At 33.0% G+C, this 25,080-nt stretch overlaps 1 long non-coding RNA gene across 2 annotated transcripts in view; it reads right to left on the bottom strand.

Annotated features, from left to right (window-relative positions):
• Window positions 1-25,080, bottom strand: part of LOC111509725 (uncharacterized) — a 524,725-nt gene that overhangs the window by 214,047 nt on the left and 285,598 nt on the right. For both annotated transcript variants that reach the window (XR_012464121.1, XR_012464120.1), the window contains exon 4: window positions 24,108-24,158. This is a non-coding gene — a long non-coding RNA (uncharacterized lncRNA). The remainder of the gene's footprint in view (window positions 1-24,107; window positions 24,159-25,080) is intronic.

Below are 25,080 nucleotides of genomic sequence, written 5' to 3'. Positions count from 1 at the left end.
GTAAATTCGGTAAACAAGAACGATTTATATCTGAAAATGCAATAAAAGTAAATAATCGAGAGCAGATTTTGTCGCTTTCCTCGGGCCATTTCCAATTTCAACGGATTGGAAGTTACGTCTCTCTGAAAAAGGAAAATATGACTCCAGTTTGTATACTAATAAAATACCTCTAAGATATATCGAAAGTAATAGAAGTTCACATATGAATGTGACTCACAGTGTGACCTTATTTTTCCAGTGTCTGCCTTGTTCACAAAGTTTGTTTCCGGTGTTGTCTTCGATTGTTAAAGCTCGTTGAGAACAATTGACAAAAAATAAACTTCTTTCGAGAAAAATCTGATAAAATCCAACTATAATAAAAAGTACCAACAATGTAGAAATTCAAATCAATGTTGATTTCTATACGTACAACAATAACTCGATATCATATTTACGTCCCAACGGTCATAATACTTCTTCACATCTTTTTATGTCTTGATGGAATCATTAGCTTCACTGTAATCGACCGGATTTAATATAACTATTTCAAATTTATCGGACAATAGTTTTACATTTGTTGTCTGAAAATGTATAGACTGTTTGAAGTATGCCAAATATTATGTTCCAAGTTTCCCCCACCTAAGTCAAAGTTCTAATAATTTCCTGTTGTGAGATCTATGAATACGAGTATGCTCTCCTTTAATATTACATCAGATGAATTAGGAGACTTAATCAATTGTTTAAAACGCTATTGAAACAAAATCAACTCCAAATTGACTCAAAACCTATGAATTTATTACATTTAACAATTTATATGATATAAAAGCTTCAAAAGAGATTTAGTTATTTCATGGAATAACATAGTTTTTCCTCAGAATAACTTCTCGTCTCAAAAAAATTTGAGGGAACATTCGAAAGCAAAGGAAGGAAAAAATCAATTAAGTTCAAATTGTAATATTGAATATTGAATCATAGGAAAGTCACTTTTAATTTTATTTAGTTGGTATTACAAATATTCGTTCTTTCCTTTGCTTTGAAAGTTTCCCACAATTTTTTGTGAAAAGATGGAGAAGTGAAAACAAAAACGGTGTTTTGCACAAAAACTAACCTCTTCTGTTATGAAAATGTCCCTATTTCTATTGAATTGCTCTTTATACTTAGGTGAATTTCGCGACAAGGGTTCGTATCCTATGCATTGTGCAATGTGATAAATTAATATATTTGATGAACCTCGAAGTTTTTTTTTCTTAAGCATGTTGAGCTTGATTTTGAAAATGTTTTCATCAACATGCATTTATTAATTTTTTGTTCAGTTATCGTTAGTTTCCTAGTGTGTATATATTCAATATATCAATATATCATTACCTAACCTAACCTAACCTAACCTAACTATCTCTGACCTTTGCCAAGTTATAACTTTTTGAAACTGGTATGACGAACAAATTGTCTAAGGTGATTTGGAATTTGCCATCATCCCTGAAGATAATTCTTCTTTGAAGACATTTATCAGAGGCATAAAAAAATTTTAGTAATTGAAAAAGCAACTTTTGAAATTGTGAAAGAATAAAAATTACCTTGGAAACTTCTGACTAATCCTTATCAGTCAAAAATCTACATTATGGGAATAGCATCAAAGATGTATGAAATTTCAAAAATTATGGCTCAAACTGATTCAAACCATCACTTAAACGGATATGTTGACTTGATTGTCTCACATTTTCATCTATGATAACAAAATTCTCTGGTCATCAAGCTTCTACAGTATAATTTTTGGAGTATCGATGACCGCAGCTACAATATGTCTAAAGATAAAATAGTCCAAAAAAGAGAATACTTGCGATTTTGGTAAGTAACATATAACAATCTAAGACAATTCTGTTCAATTTTGAAGAATTAATTTCGCAACTTATCTCTCCTTTCATTTCCAGTGGATTAGACGCCTTATTGGTTCGAATCCGACTGCCGCAACAAATTTTAATTTCTAGATTCGACTGCAGATTCGATGTGTAATTCATTTTTATAAGAAAGTGTGTGACGCAGATTATGCTCGATGATTAACTGTTCCAACTAGGAATGGCACATTGAATTTTTGAGGATTGCCGTTCATATAGGGACGACAGCTGGTTAACGGAAAACATAGTGTCAAATCGAATATTCGAGTCTTACGATCGACTAACAAATATTGCATATTCATAAATATCATGTGTGGTAGAAATAGTTACGCTATCAGAGAGTACCTTCAAAAAATGTTTTAGTATGTAGGTAACCTATGTAGGTAGGTAACCTTATTTCCAATTATTCATTTTGAACATTATAGAACATATGAACATGTGAAAATGATTTATTTTCCAACTTTCATTTGATGAAACTTCACTTTCCAGGGATTTTGAAGGAAAACGGTGCTGCATGATTATAACGCATTAACATTCTACTGTTGAAATCAAGGTATATATATATATACATAAATTTCTCATATCATTCTCGTGATATACCCATTGAGATATTGGATCAAATTTTCGGGACGCAAGACTAATGAAATAATTTAACCCTTGTCAGATTCAAAGAACTCATCTCTCGCTCACTGTAGCACCTATATTCAGAAATCAATCACTGTTTCGCTCCGGATGGCCTGAAATATTATTGTACATAAGAGCGGTTAGAACACAGTATTCGTGTTGGGTTAGAAGGTAAATCTTTGGGAGTGACTGTGAAACCACCAGTATCTGAATTCGATATAATGGAAAGACGATCATGAAATTTATGGAATGGGCTTTCTTTGAGAAAAATTTAAAATTATTATGCAATTTTCTACATGGCTTTCATTCTTCTGTTTCAATTCCACTTCACTTCCACTACGGATACTTCGAGCATTTTCAATTTTCATCAGATGTTCGACGTACAATTTTTCCATTTTGGAAAATAATGACTTACAATTAATTGCAACCTTGATACTTCAATTTTGTGTATTAGGAAAAAATATCACAACTCAAATCATAATGTTTTCAATGTGTCAATATATCCACGAAAATAGGAAAATCGGAAACTGTATGACACAAAGTCGGTTGGATTAGAAAAAAGTGGACCTTTTCCAAGCCCATTTGAAAGACGATTCAAAATTTAGGAAACTCTGATTTTGTGTATTGAATTAGTGAAATTGTCCTTCAAGAGGCTAACTCAAACTAAATGATTTTTTCCGGTCTATATAAAATATTCAACTTGGTGAAACGTCAGACTGAAAATATGTGAAGGCATTCTTGTACAGTTTGAAAAATAGTTATGGGAAAGTTTCTCTTCTCAATGTTTTCCTATACGAGTATGAGGTCAGGGAAAAATTGAGCATCTCACGGTTTTCGGTTTTCTCATGTTGCCCCTACTTATTTTGAACACAGTGTATTTGATTGAATAGAATCCAATTTATATATATTTATTCTTTCATCAACTGAGTGAGGTTTATCGACACCCGATTCGATTTTCATGTTTTCTTTCGTGGAACAATATCTCATTTTCTTTTGAGCCACAGCAAACAATCTTAAAGGCTGGGGTAAGGATTTTAAATTTGAAAATTCCATATTTCAGATGCATTGATCACTGTTAGGAACTTTATTAGAGATAATTGAATTTTGTTTCAGGGACATTTCCCATTCCAACGGTTCAGAAATGGAAGTGAAAATTGTGGGAAATTGAATTTTGAATCGGGCAGCAAAGTTTATAACATTAGCAAACTAGGTATCTTAACTGAAATATATTCTATCAGTTGGAAAATTAACAGTCAAAAATACGCATTTCAAATCTGGATTGGGAGGCTTGAACGTGAATTGAAGTAGGTAATTGAAAACAAATAAATGCATTTTGATTACGAATAAATTGAAAATACCTACCCATACAGGAATGAACCCCATTAAATGCTTGCATTCGCGCAGAATTAACATTTACTGTTGAACCTGCAGTACACAGAGAGATGATATTGATGGAAACCATTCATGAATTGGATGATACTGAAATATCAGATTTATAGAAAAAAAAAAAAATTAAAGCAGCCACTTCCATACGAAGCTGATCAAATATTGCTTCACTGACTGACTACTAAATAATAACTAACTGAATTACGGCCCATTTCACAATTGATATGCATTGTGCTTATTGACGATATACGTAGTACATAATTCGAATTTAGAACTGTAGCATACAAAATGATTTTAGGCTAAATGAAAAGTTCATTACTATCTAGTAGCTTTTGAAGAGCGGGAATGCATTTATCTCTTCAATTATACAAAAGTGCCATCCAACAGACTCAATATTAGGGTAGCACACAATTTTCTCGAATATTTCCTATTCAAGTAGTGTGAATCCAGAAATGTACATTCACCGACTCTCTTATGAATGAAAACCTCTGTTCTGCACAATTATACGAAATGTAAAAACATCAGACATCATTATAAATATTGTAATTTATTGTGTTTTTAATTCAATGAAAAAGTAAAGAGACAATGAGCGAACAATATATCTTGACAATTTACTGATTGTAATCACTGGCGGCACTCTCAAAAGCCAAAAAACCAATACATGGAAGTGAACCGGCTGCAAAAAAGCCCGCGTGGACTGTAGAATGGGCGGTTCGTGCGAATGGCAGTTCGGTACTAACCGAATTTTATGATTGGCTGAAGAGTCATAAATTTTAATTTGAAGTCATGTTACGGTGACGAATAGAAATCGAGGAATGCGGGGATGGTTATCGCCATCGTGTTCAGTTCAGGAACTGATCGCGATTCGAGTGTTGAAATTCGATATTGGTGCAGTTATAATTACTTGAAATTTTTTCATTTCTGTTAGAAATGTGGCGTCCTTGGACAAGTACTGATAGTAATAACGAGTGTGATAACAACGCAGACTTTTTTCAGTATAGCGATTCTAATAGCGATGGTGAACAATGCGAAAAAGTGACACCAGTGAACAAGATTCGGATGCGTTTGAATATTGAAAAACAGAGAGTATGTTTCAATGTATATAAGAATCTACATCCTAAGTTTGGTTTCGAGGAAAACAAACTATTACAAGCAACATCAAATTTGACCAAAATTCCATTTTCAACTATACGTAAAATAGTCAAAAATAAACATTATGAGACGCGATGTGACACAGGATTACCAAAAACCTTCAGAGGATCATGTAATAAAATCATTGAAAAAAACAATATACGATGTAGCAAAAGCAAAGAGATTTCCACAACTGGAATAATAAGGAAGAAATTGAGCTGCTGCAAATTTTATAAAGAAACTAAAATTTAGATTCAAAACAATAAACAAAAGTCAAGCAGTTATGGAAAGCAGAAGAATAGTTGATATGCGTAACAAATACTTAGGACAAATAACTGAATATAGACAAGAACAACGGCAAATTTTCTATTTGAAAACAAATCTCGACCATCACGACCCAGTTACGAAAGGGTGGACTGACAGTTCGAGAATGTGTACGCCTAACATGCCTACAAACAAACGATCGCGACAAATCATTGTGCATTGAGTAGGAAGTAAAGGATGGGTTGCGAAGTCTTTAAAATTATGTGGAAAAAATTCGAGGACTGCAATGTTGACTATAATAAGAATACGGAAGCTGATATTTTCGAGGGATGGTTTGAAAACACATTGATCCCAAATTTGAATGCAAATAGTGTAATAGTTCTTGACAACGCTTCCTATCATTTGCAACAGCTAATCAAAGTACCGAATAAAAATTCGAGGAAAGATGAAATACAAAATGTTTTAATGGATAACAATTTGTATTCTGAAAATTACTATACCAAAAACTAACTACTCGAAGTTTTACAGACAAAAACATTTGAAAAAGTGTATGTCCTTGAGAGTATTGCTGGTAGTTCCGTTGACCAGATTTGTCATTTTCGCAGATATTTGCCGCGAAGTACCATTTTTTTCTCCTACAAGGTTCAATATGCCTCTACGGCATTCAGATGGGGTAATCGTCCCGAATTTTCTTTTTTTAAGAAGGACTTTGACACCTTCGCATAACTATATCATCGATTACCCTGAGGACAGATGCAACAGATGCAGATCTTTTTCTCCAAATGCTTAATGTTGAAAAGTATCCATTCACATATCATACATGATATGTGAATGGGAATCACCGTTTCTGAAGGTAACTTGTTCTGTTTGAAATCTAGCTTCACCAGATGTTATGATGAAGTGAGTCCACCATAGCGGCATCAGTTGTTCAAGTCACCTCACTACTTGTCTAGTTGCGTTAATACGACACCAAGTCTCTTTGCAGCCAAAGAAACCCCTCTTTGACTCCCCAGTGAACCAGTGAAACGGAAAAAATGGAAAGCGGCGATGAGTGAAAGTACTCGATCGACCTATAAATAGTCATCTCTCGGAGGAATCAGTTCAGTCATCACCCGAAGACGATTGTGGATACTAACAATCGAAACGTCGTGAACTAACTGGCTTGAAATCTCTTAACTTTTTTATTTTTACCTTTACTTTCATTCTGTATTTCTTTATTTTAAATTTTTGTTCAATTGTTTTATTTTTACTTGAATTTCATTTCAGTTTTTTTTTGCTTATTCTACAGCTATTTATTTTTAATTATTCTTTTTTAGTTGTTTCAGGGATTTCAAATCATTTTTTATATATAAGACAATGGAAGTCCGAACTAATGAAATTCATCATGAAACATTGTCAATCACCTTCAAACAAACGTTGAAAATTCTATATTGATTCGGATTGATAGAATTGAAATAAGTGTTCTTTCTATGAGAGAAAGAATACATTTTTCAATTCGTTTTCTATCATTCACAACCCGTTTTCTCAGGTGTAACTTCCTGGTATCCCTCACTTATTCTCGTGCTGAGATATTCACGAGTAATGGGCCTATTCCTGTTCACTTTATTATTTTTCAACGTTCCCCACAGTCCAGGGCGGTGAGATTAGGGGAACGTGAGGGCCACATCACGAGAGGACTATTAGGTCTAATCCACTTTCTAGGTAGATTTCTGTCGAGCCATTTCCTAGTTGTCCCATAATTGTGAACGGTGAACAGTCTAACTGAGAAATCAATTTATTTCTTACATTCTCCTAGAACTCATTTTCCAGAAAATGAATGAATAATTCTCCATTTAGATTTAATTTGATAAAAAAATGTCCTATTAATCTTTCATTTAGTAGCCCACACCTCACATTCACTTTTTGAGATATTTGATTTCGACAGTTCATCACCCAGTGCGGATATTGGTCTGCCCAATATCTCAAATTCTGAGAAGATACTTCACCATTAGTGGTGAAAGTCGTCTCATCACTGAATAATATATTTTTCAAAAAATTACTGTTATTCGGTCGGTAGCCGGTCGGTTCGACGAGGATGCTTTGTTCACTCTCTCAAATCGACCGCCGTGTTGGTTAGTGGTTCAAGTCTTAGGCTGAACGGTCGGTTTTCACTTGCTATCGTTCAACCCGTGTTGGGATTCACACGTTAAAAGCTAAGACCTCGTTAGTCCTTAGCTTACACAAGCTATTTTTCTAGTTTTTTTATCGAACTGAACTGAACTCATTTCCAAAGCACTCTCATTCAAATAGGAGGTCAAAGCAACTGGAATTTTCTAAGAATTCGTTATTTTCATCTAGTGAATTATTGAATACAATATTTATAACATACGATAAACAACCATTTTTATAACTATATCGTACAACTTGGATGTTGAAGTTCAATCGAGAAACAACATTTCTTTTTTCTAATACTTCCCCTTCAGACCACGATTGGGCCGTACTATCGTTCCAATAGTCATTACTGAAAATGTTACATGGTGTGAAATACCTATCGGTGAAAAACTGAAGGAATTCAGTTCGAGAAGGGTAAAAATGATCTCACCAAACGACACAGATAAAATGAAGGGATTTCAGCAAAGCAGACCTTTCAGATAAGTGAATATTTCTTCGGTTCAAAACCATTTGGAAAATCTTATCTGAAGGCATTTTATGATGTGTTGAGATGCAAAAATTCGCTGTTTAGATCACTCCGTTTGATTTCCTTATATGTGATAGGTGGCGTAGTAATTTTATCAAATGAGATAATTTCCCAGGAGTAAGAAATGTATATAGAACATTCCAGTTAAAACGAGTCACTCTGAATGAGTCATTTGATATTGAGACTATAAGAGGTGGACATATTTCTATGTGACTGAACCCGTCCCCACACTAACCCTTCAATTTTTAATCGATATAATAGTCAAGTGAGAGTACTTTCAATTCTCTATCCAACCCACTAACAATTTTAAAATTACAATTTGAAGTGGCAAAAAAAACTGATAGAAGGTCAACACATTTCACTGTTTGAAATGTTCAAACTTATCACTTCTGAATGATGCTGATGAAAATAACTGAAATAAGAGAGAGAGAGAGAGGTGGTTAATTTCCTAATTAAGCACACATCAATTATATCACATATTTACTACGGAAGTTGTTACGTCAAAATTATTTTGAAATAGTGACTGATGTCAGTTTAATTATTTAAGTTTTCAATTTTTCGCCTGTTTGAACTGAGTTATTATTTTGTTTACTATCTATCAACAAGCAAAAAAACCTTAATAACAGACAACATTGCCTTGATGGAAAAAATGCAGTATATGGATAAGTTTTCCCAACATGAAGAGTTAGTCATACAGAAGTTTTCAGAATTCTATATCAACACAAATTCTACTCTCACAAAACTCCCGATTCAAACGAATACTATTTCTACAGAAAAGTTCAATTTTGTAAGATCCTCTTGGAATACCTACTCAACTGATCTAGTCATTGGTTTTCGCAAGGGTTTCAATTTGCCTCCCTACCGAGGACTCGTCTCATGGAAGTTATCTACTTAAACGATTATGGGGAATGGGGATACATTAGTGAAATTGTCACCAAAAAGGGATACTTTTTTCGGTCCATATGTAAAATTCAAATCGGTTAATGTTTCTCAGAGACGAAACGTCTGACAAAAAACCTCTAAACACATATCCAACAAGATAAATAAATGTCTCTGAACAGGATATAATAATGTCAGAGCAGATTCCGCTTTATGCTTCTTCGATGAGTTTGTTGAAGATTAAAATGGACACCAATACTCTTGGCACAATCATGTCGCTGGAATTGCAAAGGCTGCTTCTCAGATGCTCGAAATACTGTTCCGAACCAGAAAACTGTACACATATCAGTAGACTCTGATACTTCATAAAGCTCAGAGCAGACCTTCTTTGGAGTATTGTTCTCATGCATGGAGCTCCGCCCCTATGCATACCTTGAAGCTGCTGGATTCCATCCAGAAATGAACCATTCGCCTGATTGGAGACACGAACATCATTTGCAACTTCGATAGTCTGGAACATCGAAGGTAGGTTGGAGATTTGTTACTTATCATGGAAACTTTAACGGGAGGTGTTAAAGCGACTTAGCACATTTGATTTCACCAAGAGTGGTTGGTATATATCAGAAATACGCGACGAACTATGGCTGCTTATCGTTTTGAAGTTCAACTCAGTACACCTTGAACCTCAATGTATAAGAACTCTTCCATTTGGAGAACTGCGCTCATGTGGATTGAACTTTCTGATAACGATTTCCCAATTGAATTTAATCTCCAGCGATTTAAATCTAATGTAAATCGCTACTACTATTTCATTATTATTTTATTGATTAGTAGTTTATTAAAAAAGGAAAAATCAAAAAAAAATAGGCGATGGTGGATGACACCATCAGACAGAAGTAGAACTGGGGGTACTGATTTATTAGTGAGATTATTGTTATTAGATTCCAAAAATTTGTGCTTTGAATATATTTAAAAATTAAATATGCCCTCAAATTATGAAAAAGGACGCAGTATTTGTGATATTTCAGGGGGTTTCTGACTCCTCTAACCCCCCCACTGGGTACGGCCCTGACGTTGCGTCGAACGGCAAATCTGTACTAACCCTTAGTATGCAATTATTACACTGGTTAATGAGAATGAGGTGAAATTACTTAATATTCGAAACTGGGGTCATTATTCGAAATGACAAAATATTGTGCTGGACATTTTTCTCTTCATAAAAATAACCACAGAATGTATTCATCGAAGCGTCAAATTGAATGCAAGGAAAGAGGGCTCTCAATGGTCAACGAAATCTGACCGGAGAGTCAGTTTCAAACAGGAAACGTGACATAATCCAATTATCTTCACACGCTTTTCGACGTCCCAGACATTATTTTTGATGAGAAATATTTACGATTCAGTGGATTGCATATTATAAGTATGTGCGTATTCATTTCGTATCTACATTTTGAATGAAGTATATATTGGATTATTTTCGAGTGAACTTCCGTTATCTGAAAATGTATATACAGGACTATTCAAGTTTGAGTGTGCAATGAGAATTCGTAAACAGAAAAGGTAAGAGAGTTGGTTTGATGAAGAATGAGAAATAAAATTTTCCATGTATTTTAACACTTGTACTTGTATTTCCAACGAATTCAATATGTAAAAAATTGATCCCAGTTTTTGATGATACCGATGATACATAGGAAAAATCGTTTTTTTAGTTTTTTTTGATTATTTTCTTGTTTGAATAAATATTGTGTCCTAAGTCAGACGGCACCCTGTAAAAAACTCTGTGAATAGATAGTGATGGCTGATTGGAAGAATATGAAGTCAAAATTCAATCGGGAATTTTTAGATTTTTTCTAATGAAAAACACATGAGGATTTAGTGGTAAACAGATAAGGTTCTATTTCAACAGATTCTGAGAAGAAAACTTAATAACAGGTTCCACGTCTACATACATCTTTTTATCTGCAAAACGTGTCTCATTCGTTCAACGAAATGGGTAATAGCCAACTTGAAGCTGGTGAGAACAACGTTGTGAAGGTCATGAAATGCTGAAATACTGAATAGAGGTGGTAGAACTTCAAAGTTCTTCTTATAGGATTTACATTGTTCTGTCGACAATAACAAAATTGATCAATTAGTATTGCTGGACTACTGTAAAGCATTTGATCGCAATAATCACTTCCTACTTCTGGCTATACTGTAGTACCTGGGTTTTGCCTCTAGCGTAGTAACTCTGCTTGAAAATTACCTGCTTAATCGTTCTGAGTATGTCACAGTCAATAATAAAAAATCGTCCACCCATAAATTTGATAATGAGGTCCCTCAAGGATAGAGTATAGGTCCACTCCTCTTTATTTCATAAACTTCTCAGTTCTCACATTGCCTTCTTCATACTTTCATGCTTTGTTACGCCGACGATACTAATGCCAATTATGCAGATACTGGTCCAGGACTCTTGCAATATGACAGGCAGATACTTCAGAAACTGCGGCAATTCGTACATAAGATTCGTCAAAGGCACAAGAAGACGTGAGCATGTGTCTCAATACTTGGAATTTAGGTGGCTGAACATAGAGGGTAGACGCACACTGCATTCTGCTAGTGGTCATGACCATAAGGTTATAACCACTGGAAAACCTGATTACCTATTCACTAAACTGTCCTTTAAAACTGATAAATATAATCTGAATTTGAGATTTAAACATCTGTTGACTGCACCTGAACATAAAACATCTCTTTTCAGATGCTCTTTTTCTTATAACATTGTACGCTCATATAATCGGCTACCTATCGAATTGAAATATCTACCACCATTTAGTTTCAACAAAAATCTGAAGAGATATATGTTTCTTTCGGTTCTCTTCTTTCATTAAATTCAATCAGTGGATACCTATAATGAATATTTATTTACCCTAAATATGTGGAAAATATAAAAATCATCATTATGTTGTAATATTAAATTTCCTTTATGTATGTATACGTCATGAGTTTTCATATTCAAAATATCAAATTCTCATTTATTTGTTTTCTGCCTCTCCTGCTATTAACCCGTTTTTTTAGTTAGCTGTTGCTGGTTGGATGGAAGAGCAATATCTTCCTTGATTTATCATGTGCAGATGTTGAATTCTGACATTCGTTAGGCTAGATTGGTATCTCTTATATTGAGTAACCTTTCGATAAAAGCATTTATTATTATTATTATTTACCCCCTACTTTTCGAAGATGTTGATTCAAATTTCCTGTAATTTTTTTGCCGAATTCAAAGAAGTGTCAGACCAACTGTTTTGTTCTTAAGATGCAACAAAATTTACATGAGGTATTATTAGAAGCGGAATTCTAAATTATTTTTTGCAACAGTGTTGCAACAGTTTTATTTTATTAGTATTTTATAATTACTTCCAAAATGCTAATTGATTGTATTAGATGATCGGTGAACACAATACAGTTGTAGGCAATAAACGTGTTTTATAAATTTGTCATAGAAACGTTTATGAAATAAAATTAAAAAACCATTATAAAGTAGTCAGGAAATTATCACAGAAACGTTTTTACAACTAACTTATAAAACTTATTTTCCTATAAAAGTGAATTGTTATGTAGCAATTTTATAACACTTTTCTGTGAGATTTTTATGATAGTTATAAAACCATTTCAAGCTTATTTTATAACTGTTTCCTGTAGCTTTTATGAAATTATTTTATTAAAATGCTTTCAGACACAATTTTATTTTCAATACCATATTGTCACTTCAATGATAATTTCCAACTATTTTATAGTATGGTATATTTACTACAATTGCAAAACACTAACATAACTGTTATAAAATCGAATTGCTTTTGCTAATATATATTTGCTGCCACCAAGAATAAAATGCAGCATTCAAGAACAACCAGCTGATATCGATTCCTAATCACAGCTTTGGAAAATTCTTCAAAATTTTAGTTGTATTTAGTAAGAATATATTTTTTAAGTTCTTCAAGTGGGGCACCATCGATATCGTGGTGGAAATTAGTTCTTTAGCAACTTCTAAATATTTGATTTTTATTGAATACAGGTACCCCATAAGTAAATTCAATATTTTCAAGGCATTGGGTTTAGTAACTCAACTTTATTATTCACAATTTGGAAGATTGTAAAATACAAAGGGTTTGCACTTTCAAGTTTCAATTTTTAGTTATCTATTTAGGAAACCTGGATATTTTGTTCTGAGTGAAGCAGTTTCGTGTTACGACAAATTCAGGTACAGCAAGGTATGCTTCACAGCCAGTATTCAGAAGTAACTCCTCGAATAACTAATAACTACTGTCGTATAGACGGTGTCCCATAAAAATACTTAACTCTGGCTTGTTCACACTTTTTGTGACAACTTGTTTGGATGAAAATAACCCTGCTTGCTTTTTGGGTTGCATAGAATTGATAATTTTTTCTTATTCTGTATCGTCATTCTTCAGCATTCGTTCTAATAGTTCTTCTTCAGCAATTTGGTAGTCATCAAATGACTTTGTTTTAGTTTATACATCATTGTAAACCAACTGGCTTCGGGCATAGAATTGTGGTTTCGTATTAGCTTATCAGCATCAATTTTTGGCCATGAGGGTTGGTTATTATTTACCCATGACGACGGAACTATGGTGAACATATATACCTAAAACTTAGATAAAATGTCAAATCCAGCTTCAAAAAGACAAAACTATCAACTGAAAATATAGGCCTGAATTATCAAATTTTTGGCTTGAAGAGTTTTCAGCAAGAGGTGTCAGAAAAGTTACCACAGGGATAAATATCTGGTCAATTATTGAAGCTAATTAAAAGATAAATTCTGACATCAAAAACTTACCCGTCATTTCCACTAAACGCACGACAAATTAAATATCAACAATATTTAATCCGCGTTCATATAGGTTATGTCTAATATAACATGTATTTAGCATTAGACAACGAATATTTATCATAAAAAAGGTAATATGTGATGAATATAATGACACCAAAGTGTCATTTATTAACAAAAATGTTGCCAACTAACTTATAAACAATCAGAATAGTTGTGTACCGACAGCAGAGCAGAAAGGCAAACAAATATTAATAGGGCCGTATTCTATATTTCATATAGAAATGAGTTGTTAGGGTTGAATGGGAGTTCAGTTTTAGCAGCTAAACCATACAAGGTGATTCACGGAATTTAATTCATTTGGGAGTATCTAGGTTTCCGATAATTTTGTGATTTGAGCGTATACGTTCGCGTTCAAATTCAATTGTATAGGCTCGCTACCCGCTTTCTATAATTAATTCGTGACAGTGTTCGTATCCATAGGTATTCGTTAGTGTAAATGACTTTGATGTTGGGATGTTGACCAATTGACGTATGATTAATTTCTGTGGTGGGTTCGAATACTCTATTTGTAACAAATATTTTTTTATAATTTTTTGTTTAGTGAAACAAGGGATAATGGTTGGATTGGGTTAGTTTGGTTTTGTTTCAGTTATTTCAGAAAATCCATCTATTAAAAAATATACAGTCGAAAATCTTAATAGTGTGTCTAGAACGGTTTGGTGTTGGGATAAAACTCCAGTGATATGAGGTAACATTCTTGCAAAATACTTCCATATTTTTGATACATTGTAGCTTACCGCCTAAGAAATATTGAAAACTCATTTTTATAAATTATTTATAAATTTATTATAAATTATAAATTGATACATTTTGTCAATAACTAATAATCAGTTTCTATTGTTACTGTATTGAATTCCAATTCATCCTTAATTTTAGACACTATGATATGCATATATTAGTGTATTAATTTATACTTTCAATTTGATAATAATTTCATTGTGTGGATTTTTCTGTTTGTATCCCGAATATATAAATAAAAATAAATAATAACTCAATGGCGGCCATTTTGAACATTTATTGGGGGGTATATAATAGTTTTAGATTCAGTTCAAGGTGCTTCAAACAGACGAAGAAATGACTTGGTGTTCCATAAAAAAAACTTTCTGGAAGCTTTTTGAGTCGCCCTGTATATTGGAAATACTAAAAAAACACTTTAAATTATCCCACCTAACCTAGTGCTCCAATTTTTTCTTGCGAAAATCAGGAAAAGGTTTTGATAATGGTTAAAACCCGTCGTTTAGCCTTTATAATCGATGAAAGAAACTTTTCAGACAAAATATCAAAGACAGATAATATTTATCCAAACTATATGTGAGACATCTTTTATTCATATTAGCACTTTTGTAGAAACCTAAGGCTTTAAAAGTAGTCCGACTCTGCCGCAATACCATCACTCCCAGAACTAAGTGTTTCTTAACAGTTTTATAGGGGTAACATAGTAGCTAAAATACGTTGAAATGCTCACTACTGATACCAATTCATTTTATAGAACGACGCCATTTGTAATGATAGCGATCCGGGATACTGAAATTAGATGAGTTGAAAATATGAAATACCGCATATATAGTGATATTTACAGCTGAAAAGTACATAAATATTATAACATTATATTATTTAGAATGAAGTGAGTTCAGTTTGCGACTAGAAAATTAATACGTCGACAGAGTGAATTTTTGAATAATCAATAATTTTACCGAAAACATTTATAAATGAGTGGCGGGCTTAAATTTTGCTAATAATAGGCTGGCTATATATTTGTCAATAAAATTTCATTTGCAGTAAAAATATCAATCTTCGAAACATTAACAATGTCTTTAACAATTTTATGAGTGCAGAAGTGAAATTTTAAAATGGCTTCAACCTTTCTATTTGTTAGTTTTGAGTTGGTGATATATCTATTATATTTTCCTAGTGTCCAATACAAAATTACTTCTTGCGTCTTCAAGAAAACATTTTCAACACTTTTCTATTTTATTGTTATCGTTTTCGACTGTATTATATTTTATAACGCCTACTTGGAACTATTTAGAAACTCTTATAAAATTGTCTTCTGATTATTTTATAAGTATCGCTTAAATATGTTGCAAAAGTGCAGTAAGGGAAGTCTTTACAAAACTACTTTTTAAGAGCGTTAGACAAATTTTATAGTAACTGCCAGAATGTTTATAAAACTGTTTTGTAGTTTTTGTAAAAGGCCTTACAAAATATTGATAATAACTATAATGTTTTATAAAACGGTGCCAATTTCCTATTTATAGCAGTTTTATAAACATATTGAAAACATTTCTGGGAGAAATGCAGTTTTATAATTTGTTTCTCCGAAACGTTTACGTAACTATTATAAAATACGAAATTGCTAGTTGGGCAATGTAAAACTAGTGAAATATTCATGATTATAAACAATGATAATAATGAATATAATCAATAATAAGCGGTGAATTGGCGTTGTGATATTTGACTTGAATCAAGATCCAAAGAACATGAGTTCGAATTCGACTTCGAACAAATATTTTTCACGCGAAACTTATTTAGATAAAGATGGCTGTGTGAACGGGAGTAGTCATGATACTTCTTAGGTGGCTCGGGAAGTTATTAACGCAATTACCCAGAACACGAGGCTAGTGACCATACTTGTCGATGCCGAATACACTAAAAAATAATAATTGTTTAATGGAGCGATTGAAATTTCAACGGGTTAGTACGCTATTTCAGTTCCAGTCATACCAGTCCATTCTACTAATAAGAAAGTTCAACAATCTAGAGAGATTTGATAGTTGTAATGAGGTGTAACTCTCGACCGGATTGTGATGTGTTCGAAGCAAACTGTAATTTAATTGTCCGTTCAGAAGATTCTGTATAAAACGACGACGACGACTGAATGACGAATGAAAATCACGTTCCGCCTTCACAGTTATGTATTCCAGATGTCAACAAAACTTTGATTTCAAATTAGAGCTTATTACTACAGTCGTCGTCGGTGCCTGACAACTTCCAACCGATCTCGTTAATTTTGCGAAATTGGGGCGCGAGTTGTGACTTGTTTGTACCAGCTTATTAGGAATACTTTCGGTATAACCACCCTTTCGTTGACTGTGAACAAGTCATTTGCAGTGTTGATTTTTGGAGATTACTACAGAGTTAGTTTCTCTTGACAGTGATAAATTATATTGAATCTTTGACTATATTTTTAATACGATATTTTTTGTTGGTGACTTAATATTTTATACTGTTTATTTGGGTTTATAACCTTCCACAATATTTCTTGAGTGGCTAACGTTGCGGGAAAACAATCCTTTTCCGTTTTCAAAACCTGTATTCAGTATGAAAATCTTGCTTTAAACTGTGATATTCCTAATTTATTTTGACACAAGTCAAAAGAATAAATATAAGATTTCTTAATTCAATCATAGAGGTGATTATAATTAGATGAAAGGATATGTTGAATTATATATTGTTCTAAAACTTCTTTTGGGAAGAGATTTCCATAATGCATACAGGTTTGAAAAGGGAAAAGGATTGTTTTCCGAAACATTAACCACTCAAGAAAGATTGTGGAAGGTTATGAACCCAAAGAGAAGCAGTATAAAAATTTGAATGAAGTTGTTTCAGTAAACATTCGTAACAGGTATATTTTTCAATATTTTAGGATTGTATCAGTAAGAAAAAAGTTTATTTCAACTTCGTTGGCATAAAAGTATCACTTCGTTACAAAAGTTTTGTACGTTTTTATGAGTATACTTAAAGCTGTAATATCTCAATATGATCGTCAGCATAAAAATTTGTGTGATCGTTTTGGCCTGATCCGGACTGGCGAAGGTTCTACCGGTTATAAAGTTATCGGAGCGTTTGAAAAGATGGTAGTCGGTGGGTGGGAGGTCTGAGGAGTACGGTGGGTGAGGCAGAATTTCGACGCTCAATTCGTACAATTTTCGTACGGTGATTTGTGAAACGTGCGGACGGGCGTTGCCATGGAGCAGAGAATCGGACTATATAGCTTGTTTTCTAATTAAACCAACTCTAATTATGCTTCAATGTTGGTTGAAGATAAGGATAATCAAATGTATCCTTTCTTAAGGAAAAATACAAGCACTACAGGAAACTACTCTAGGCGCTCTAAGATCGGTGCATTTGCAAAAGTAGCGATTCATGTGATTTAGTTGGAAGAACGTTCTCAGGAAGTATATTACACAAAAATGTAGCTTTTCAAATGGAAGAGTTCTTAAATAGTGGAGTTCGAGGTGTATTGAGTTCAACCTCAAAACAATGGACAGCCACAGTCCATCGCGTATTTCTGATATGTGGTGGAATCAATGTGCCAAGTCATTTGAATACCTCCCGTCGAGGTATCTATGAAGTAGAGACAAATCTCCAACCTTTCTTCGATGTTCCAGACTATCAAGGTTGCAATTTATATTTGTTTCTCCAATCTGAATGGAATCCAGCAGCTTCAGGATATGCTTAGGGGCGGAGCTCCATACATGTGAACAATACACCAAAGAAGATTCGATTGGAGCTTTATGAAGCATAAAAAATTACTGGAGTTTGAACAGTTTCCTGGTTCAGAACAGTATTCCTTGCTTTTGAGGAGCAGCCTTTGCAATTCCAGTGACATAATGGTGCCAAGCTATAGCATCGAAGTTTGGCCAGCAAACCTTCATGACACACACGGTCAAAAAACTCACAAACAGTAAGCGCAAATTTGCGAATTATGTGAAATAATAATCAAATATCGCCTCAACTTATTGAGAGGAAAAATATCGAGAAATCTATATGAACATATAACAAACAAACAAATAATCATAATCTTGCAAATTTTGTAGATGTAGATATTTTTCATGATTTGCGGATTCATCAATTAGATAACTTTCCTGAGACAAATCTCATATCAAAATTATTTTAATTTCGAAGAAACAAAAAGCAGCATTATAATAAATTCATTATTGTCAAGAAGTCATTACCTACGTTCAAGTAAATATTTGATATATCGAATATAATATCTGTTTTTATTATTTACTTCAGATATAGTCTATACAAAGTCAACCCGAACAGCTAAATAAAAGACTATAGTACCGGGTTTGATGAATTTACTAGTTAATACCACATAAAACCTCCAACTTGAAACCTCCACTCCGCCCTCGCCATACAAAGATACTGCCGACGTTCGGTAACTATGCCATTCGAATTGACTTCGTACACACTACATGTATCGATGAAAATTAATTAAAGGTGGTATTGTCCTAATAGGATTCTTATCAACAATAAATCCATAACTATTCATACAATTTTATATTTGCAATTGAACTAAATGTAAGTACTACTGTGACTACGGCGCCGAGACTCCTTACCGCACTCCAGGCTTCACTTGCAGGCGCCTATTGTTTCACTTATGCACATTCCATTGATTTCTACTTCCATGTTTTTTGTATGAAGATAGAAGAGTAAAAATACAAAACATTTCATCGCCAAAAAAGATTTTTCAAAAAATATACCTTTTTCAATATAAACATAGATTCTTCACTTTTGAAATTTTTGAAGAAAACACAAATATCATTCTAATGTCCGTTAGTATGTTCCATTGTCTTCGATTTCACATTTTCCCTCTCATGTGTTCAATATCTGTGAAATTCCCACATAAAATCGTCCCATTAAAAATGCTTCCTCTGTTTCCCTTCAAAATTGTTAGATACATCTAAGCAATAATTTATTTCATCGATTAAACACTCGTGAGTAAATGAAGAAGTAGACCTCGGTTTATAAATTTCGTTTACAATCGTCTTTACCGAGGTTTCCAAGACCTCCCAACTTCTGAATTAGGTGAAATATAAAATTCTCTTCGAAAAGTTTATTTTAATTAGTTGAACAAACACCATAACAAATTTAACAGCGCTCTCCGGTATTTCGCTCGTACCCCTTCTCATTTGATAGTACATAATTAATTAACATCCCAAGGAAAAGGAATATACAGCGATTTATATCAATTGAAATGTAGAATATTTGCAGTGAAATCGAAATGATATATTAATATATTACAGTGTTGATGTGAATATTTTATATTATTTAAAAATAACAATACAGGGAGGATCCTGTCTATTTTTCTATTGGTATACATTAGGTAAATGAAAAAACCAAATATAATTGATCAATGCTGAGATCATTCCTCACCAATATATTGTTTTGTAACTTCAAAGTCACAAAGGACAAAACACAAGCACGACAGGAAAATTCTGAAGGCGCTCTCAGAGCGATGCCTATGCGAAAGTAGCGATTTACATTGGATTTGAATCGTTGGAGATTAAATCCATTTGAAAAAATGTTCTGAGGAAGTTTATTCCACATAAATGCAGATGAAAGAGTTCTTAAACAGTGAAGTTTGACGTGTACTGAGTTGAACCTCAAAACGATGAGCAGTCACAGTCACTTGAACACCTCCCGTGAAAATATCTATAAAAGAGAGACAAATCTCCAACCTTTCTTCGATGTTCCAGGCCATCAAGGATGCACGTGATATTCGCGTCTCTATCAGGCGGATGACTCTTTTCTGGTTGGAATCCAGCAACTTCAGGGTATGGTTGGGGGCAGAGCTCCATACATGAGAACAAAACTCCAAAGAAGGCCTGATCTGAGCTTTATAAAGCATCAAAAGTTGCTGAGGTGTGTACAGTTTTCTGGTTCAGAACAGTGTTCCAAGCTTTTGAGAAGCAGCCTTTGCAATTCCAGCGATATGATTGTGCCAAGACATATTGGTGTCCATTTTAATCCCCAACAAACTTATCGAAGAAGACAGCGGAATTGTCTGACATGACATTACTATATCCGGTTCGGAGACATTTATCTTCGCTGTCATTACAGTTTTGTTAATGGTGAAAGCAGTGATCACAAGTACATCGTTATTTTAAATAACTGTAGGAATATTTTGGGAACAAAATAATAATGTTTCCTACAGAATAATAACAAAAATCATTGGATAAATGTTTATAAAATGATTTTTACCTAATATTTCCAATTTTATCCATATTATAGCCCTTCATGGTAGTGTCTTCGAACACTGACTAATTTTATGAAAGGACCCCAACCTGGCGAAATGTGAATAGAAATTCAAAGAAATTCATAAGTGTTAAATCTACGGTCCATATTCCGAATAGCGAGTACAAAAATCCAGTACAGGCAATCTATAAAATATAAAATAAATTAATCAAAATGTATGAAAACTATTGAATATGAAAGTTCACCGAACTGATAATAATTCTTCAAAATGGGTCTGGAAAAATTGTGGCATCATAGGAATAAGCAAGAACAACGAAATTGAAGCGGGTACAAAAAAACAAGTTTTTGAAAAACAAAACCTATTTGGCTTTTCACGTCTCAATTTTCAGACAATAGCGGTGGGAAAGAGATAACCTTCAAAAAAAACTCTTCGTACAAATACATAGAGGAAAAAAAATCCTCGAAATAACTACTTTCACAGGAACATTGATATTGAATTGAAACATATATCACTTATAGGAACGCTACACAACGTAATATATAAAGTTTATAACGTTTCACTTACATGAAAGCCTATCATTTTTGCGCAGTTTCTGGTTGAGAACACTATGTTTAACTTCTAATCAGCACTCTTTTGAACTTTTGAGAACGAAAACAAGCATTTCTCGCATAAGATTACGACTCTTTGTAATCGAAAGTGGCAATTCTGCTCTTGTAAAGTATCAATTTTTGTAAAAACATTCATAGGGTTGATTACTTTATTGTTCGAAGATGAAAAAGTAGAAAGCCAAATGCTTTTTTAACAGAAACTATTCTCTCTTGAAAATATTCCCTTTCCAATTCAATTGAAATAACTATAGCGGGGATTTACAAAATTTTCTGATTTGGAAAAATCCAGAGTAACAGTAACCAATGATCTTTGTCTAAAAGATTATGAGGAAAGGAAAATTTTGGATTTCAGGATCTGAAATCAGTTATTGGGGACCATTAACTAGTAACTGGGAATGATGAGTTGAAATCCGGATGAGGAGAATCCGTATAAGAAGAGTAAGACGAGAGAGATTCTCATGAGTATCACAAAAACTTGTTGTGTTGTTTGTATTTTCTATATGTTGTAGAATAAAACTGACAGGACTACCAGCTAGCTTATAAGTGGCGTTCTGTCACGTTGCAAACGAATGTTTGGAACTAGAAGAAGAGAAAAAATTACTATATATATGTAAATTCTTAGATAACTCATTTACCAAATAAAAAAATTATGAAAAAGGAGGAGTTGAAGGAAATGAAAATGAAAACGAATATTAAAATATAAATTGAATAGTATGAAAAGAAGAGGAAAAAAAAAGAGAAATTAAAAAATTATTAGGACTAACCAGATACTTACCTTAAGAAATAAGGAAAGTGTATTATGCATCTTGAAAATATCAATATATTGTAGAAATTTGACATGTCGAAATAGGCTAGCAAATTGGTTACACCAACGCCCGTAGATTAACTTTTTTAAATGAGTTAGAGAGTACCCTGATTGGTGTACGCTAAAACTTTGGTGAAAAATATGTATCGGAAATTTCAATATCGATTCATCAATACTGAAATTTCGATTCGGAAAATTATTTCAACATTTTCAAATCATTTCACATCTATAATTGATTTCATTCAGTTGGCAGCAAATTGTTTCAGAACTGACATATCTTACAATAATAATTCAGTGACATCAATGGACCACCTCTAGACTAATTTTGAATTTTAGAATATCGATGATTTAGACACCCATTTCATGAAACATTCTGAATTGATTGCATTTTTTAAATACCCAAAACTATCATCACATGAATGCGAAAATCTATTATAAAAAAAATGACATTCTTGATTTCAACATTTTTGCTTTTCTAGCGGAAAATATTAAGATTATACAGAAACTGAGGGAAAGACAATTGATTGTTTATGAAAAAAAAAAACAAAATCACTTGCTCACTGAAAATACAAGTAATTCATTTTACCTCATCAGCAATCGTAAGAGAGAAGAAAGTATATTTGCAATTCAAAATTTGTGATTATGATACTGAAGAAAATAAAATGTGAAAAAAGTTAATATTGAGAAAATAGCCAAAAAGACTAAGCCACATTATTAAAAATCGTGGATGAAATTACCAATTACCATGAATATAATTCTAATAATATGAGGTTGATACCTTACTACAATTTTTAATCACTACATAGTAAGAAGTGTTCTCAATTCTTAATAAACTGAAAACGAAAGCTTATTGATAAGACAATTTGATTGTTTTCCGTTGTCCATATATCAAACCGCTACGACTCATATATTCAATGAGTGTTCAATACAGAGCTGGAAATAGGCTTTCGTTTTACAACGCCCGAAAACTTTCCACAAAACATCTCACAGAATTGTCACAGTTAAGAGCTGTAAGTATATTTTTTAACTGTTTTGTTCGAAGTATTGTATAAAATATTTCATGAGGGTTCATGAAATAATAAACTATTACCACAAAATTAGTCTGTATTCAGATTTGGTAACAGCTGTTTCACATCTTCAACAATATGACAGATGATATTCAGCATAAATCATCGGATATTATTTGCAATTTCACATTTTATTACTTTAAATACTTTTGCTTGTTTTTTCTTTATGTCATTCATCAACGAATTTATTGTACGTGTTTAAATAGGAAATGAAATATCGAATAGCATTGTGGTTCACAATAGGGTACCACAAGGTAGTATTGAGCAGACTCAAATAGATGTTGAAATATTCGAATTGTTTGACGATAGTCACACATTTATTATGTAAACTACTATAATCAAATCGACATTATTCGAAGATCAAAATAGTGCATTGTTTTCCTTAAACCAGTTTACACAAGTTGAACGGAAAAAAAAACATCGATTTTTACTATGAGCATGATAGCTCAATGGATTCCTAACGAGATACAGAAAAGTGCGTGGAAATTTCAAATCACTACATGAAATTTTAAATTTTTAAATATTATTTTTTGAAATTTACTAAAAATCACTACATACTGAAAATCACTACATAAAATATTACAAGTTTTGAATATTATTTTTTAAATTTACTGAAAAATATAGACACTTGAAACTTATTCTTAGAGAGACGGAAATTTTGAAAGTGGTCCAGTCTCAGAAATGTATGTCCATTTGATGTTGAAACTATAAACGCTGTATTCTAATGCTGCATCGTGATTCATTTTTTGATGAGAAAGAAGTATGAATTGAGATACCAACTGTACATGAAATATTAAATTATTTTTTCTATAGCAAGAAGAGTAATACCTTACTAAAAATCAACAAAAGTAAACAACGGAACATAAAAATGATTTTTTTCTTACAGGACTCATGACAATGAAATATTCATCACATAACTTACAGTTCGATTAAGGTAGACAGGATTCCACTGACAGATTACAGATGCAGGAATCTGAAAAGAAAAAAACAATATTTATGTTTGGTGATAATCTCAAATCAGTATGCAGGATCGTGAAACTTTTTAAATCAATAACAAAGTTCCATTCATATTACTCGTTAATGAAGACTCTTCAAATCTCAAACGTTTTCAATAAGGTATAGCATACAATTAGGTATTCAAGACCATATGAAAATGAATCACGTCTTGAATCTTCATGTATGCATGTTATTAGAAAAAAATCCTAGGAAACCAGAAATAGGAATGAAGCGATCTAATTATAACAAAATTCAGGAACCGGAAGCGAATAAGGTGAAATCAATTGGAGATAAATGTTTCCTTGCTTAACACTAACTAATACAACTTACTGATTTTCACTTTCAGGGTTCCACAAACAATTAATTTTCTCATGAGGGAGCTCTTGCATACCTCGATATGGATTTTTATTGGGTATCAATTAGTTCTATAATTAATTTCTTCTTCAACGTATAAATAATAACAATCAAGTACACTCTTTATGAAGAAAGGTCATTGGATCTCCATTACAGGTAAGCAAATTGAAAAACTTAATCTCGGTTCATTGATGCCGAATATTTATTTTCATTTTTATTTCAGTTCAAAATCCTTCGCATAGAGTAAAAAAATCATACGAAAAATATCCGATTTGAGAATAAAAAGCTCAATATCGTCACCAAGTCCAACAGTCGACAACATAAATAACAAATTCGGCCCGATTTCTACCACGAAATAATAAAACCCCCGTAGTCAACGCACTCAAAGGTCCAGAAGAGCATTATTCAGGATAACTGCCGTGTCGTCCACTCCAGTCTCTCCTGCACTAGAAAAGAAAAAATGTTGGAATCTATCGCGGCGGAACGCTTTCTCCAGTTTCTAGCCCACGATTGAATGCGATGTGAAAAGGTGTGTTAATGGCGCT

Source organism: Leptinotarsa decemlineata, unplaced genomic scaffold (assembly GCF_025532065.1).
Source record: "Leptinotarsa decemlineata unplaced genomic scaffold, Ldec_3_MD MMD2_P_RNA_scaffold_5, whole genome shotgun sequence".
NCBI classification, from domain to species: domain Eukaryota; kingdom Metazoa; phylum Arthropoda; class Insecta; order Coleoptera; family Chrysomelidae; genus Leptinotarsa; species Leptinotarsa decemlineata.
Note: the sequence above shows the minus strand (reverse complement) of the source record. Positions and strands in the feature narration are given on the sequence as shown.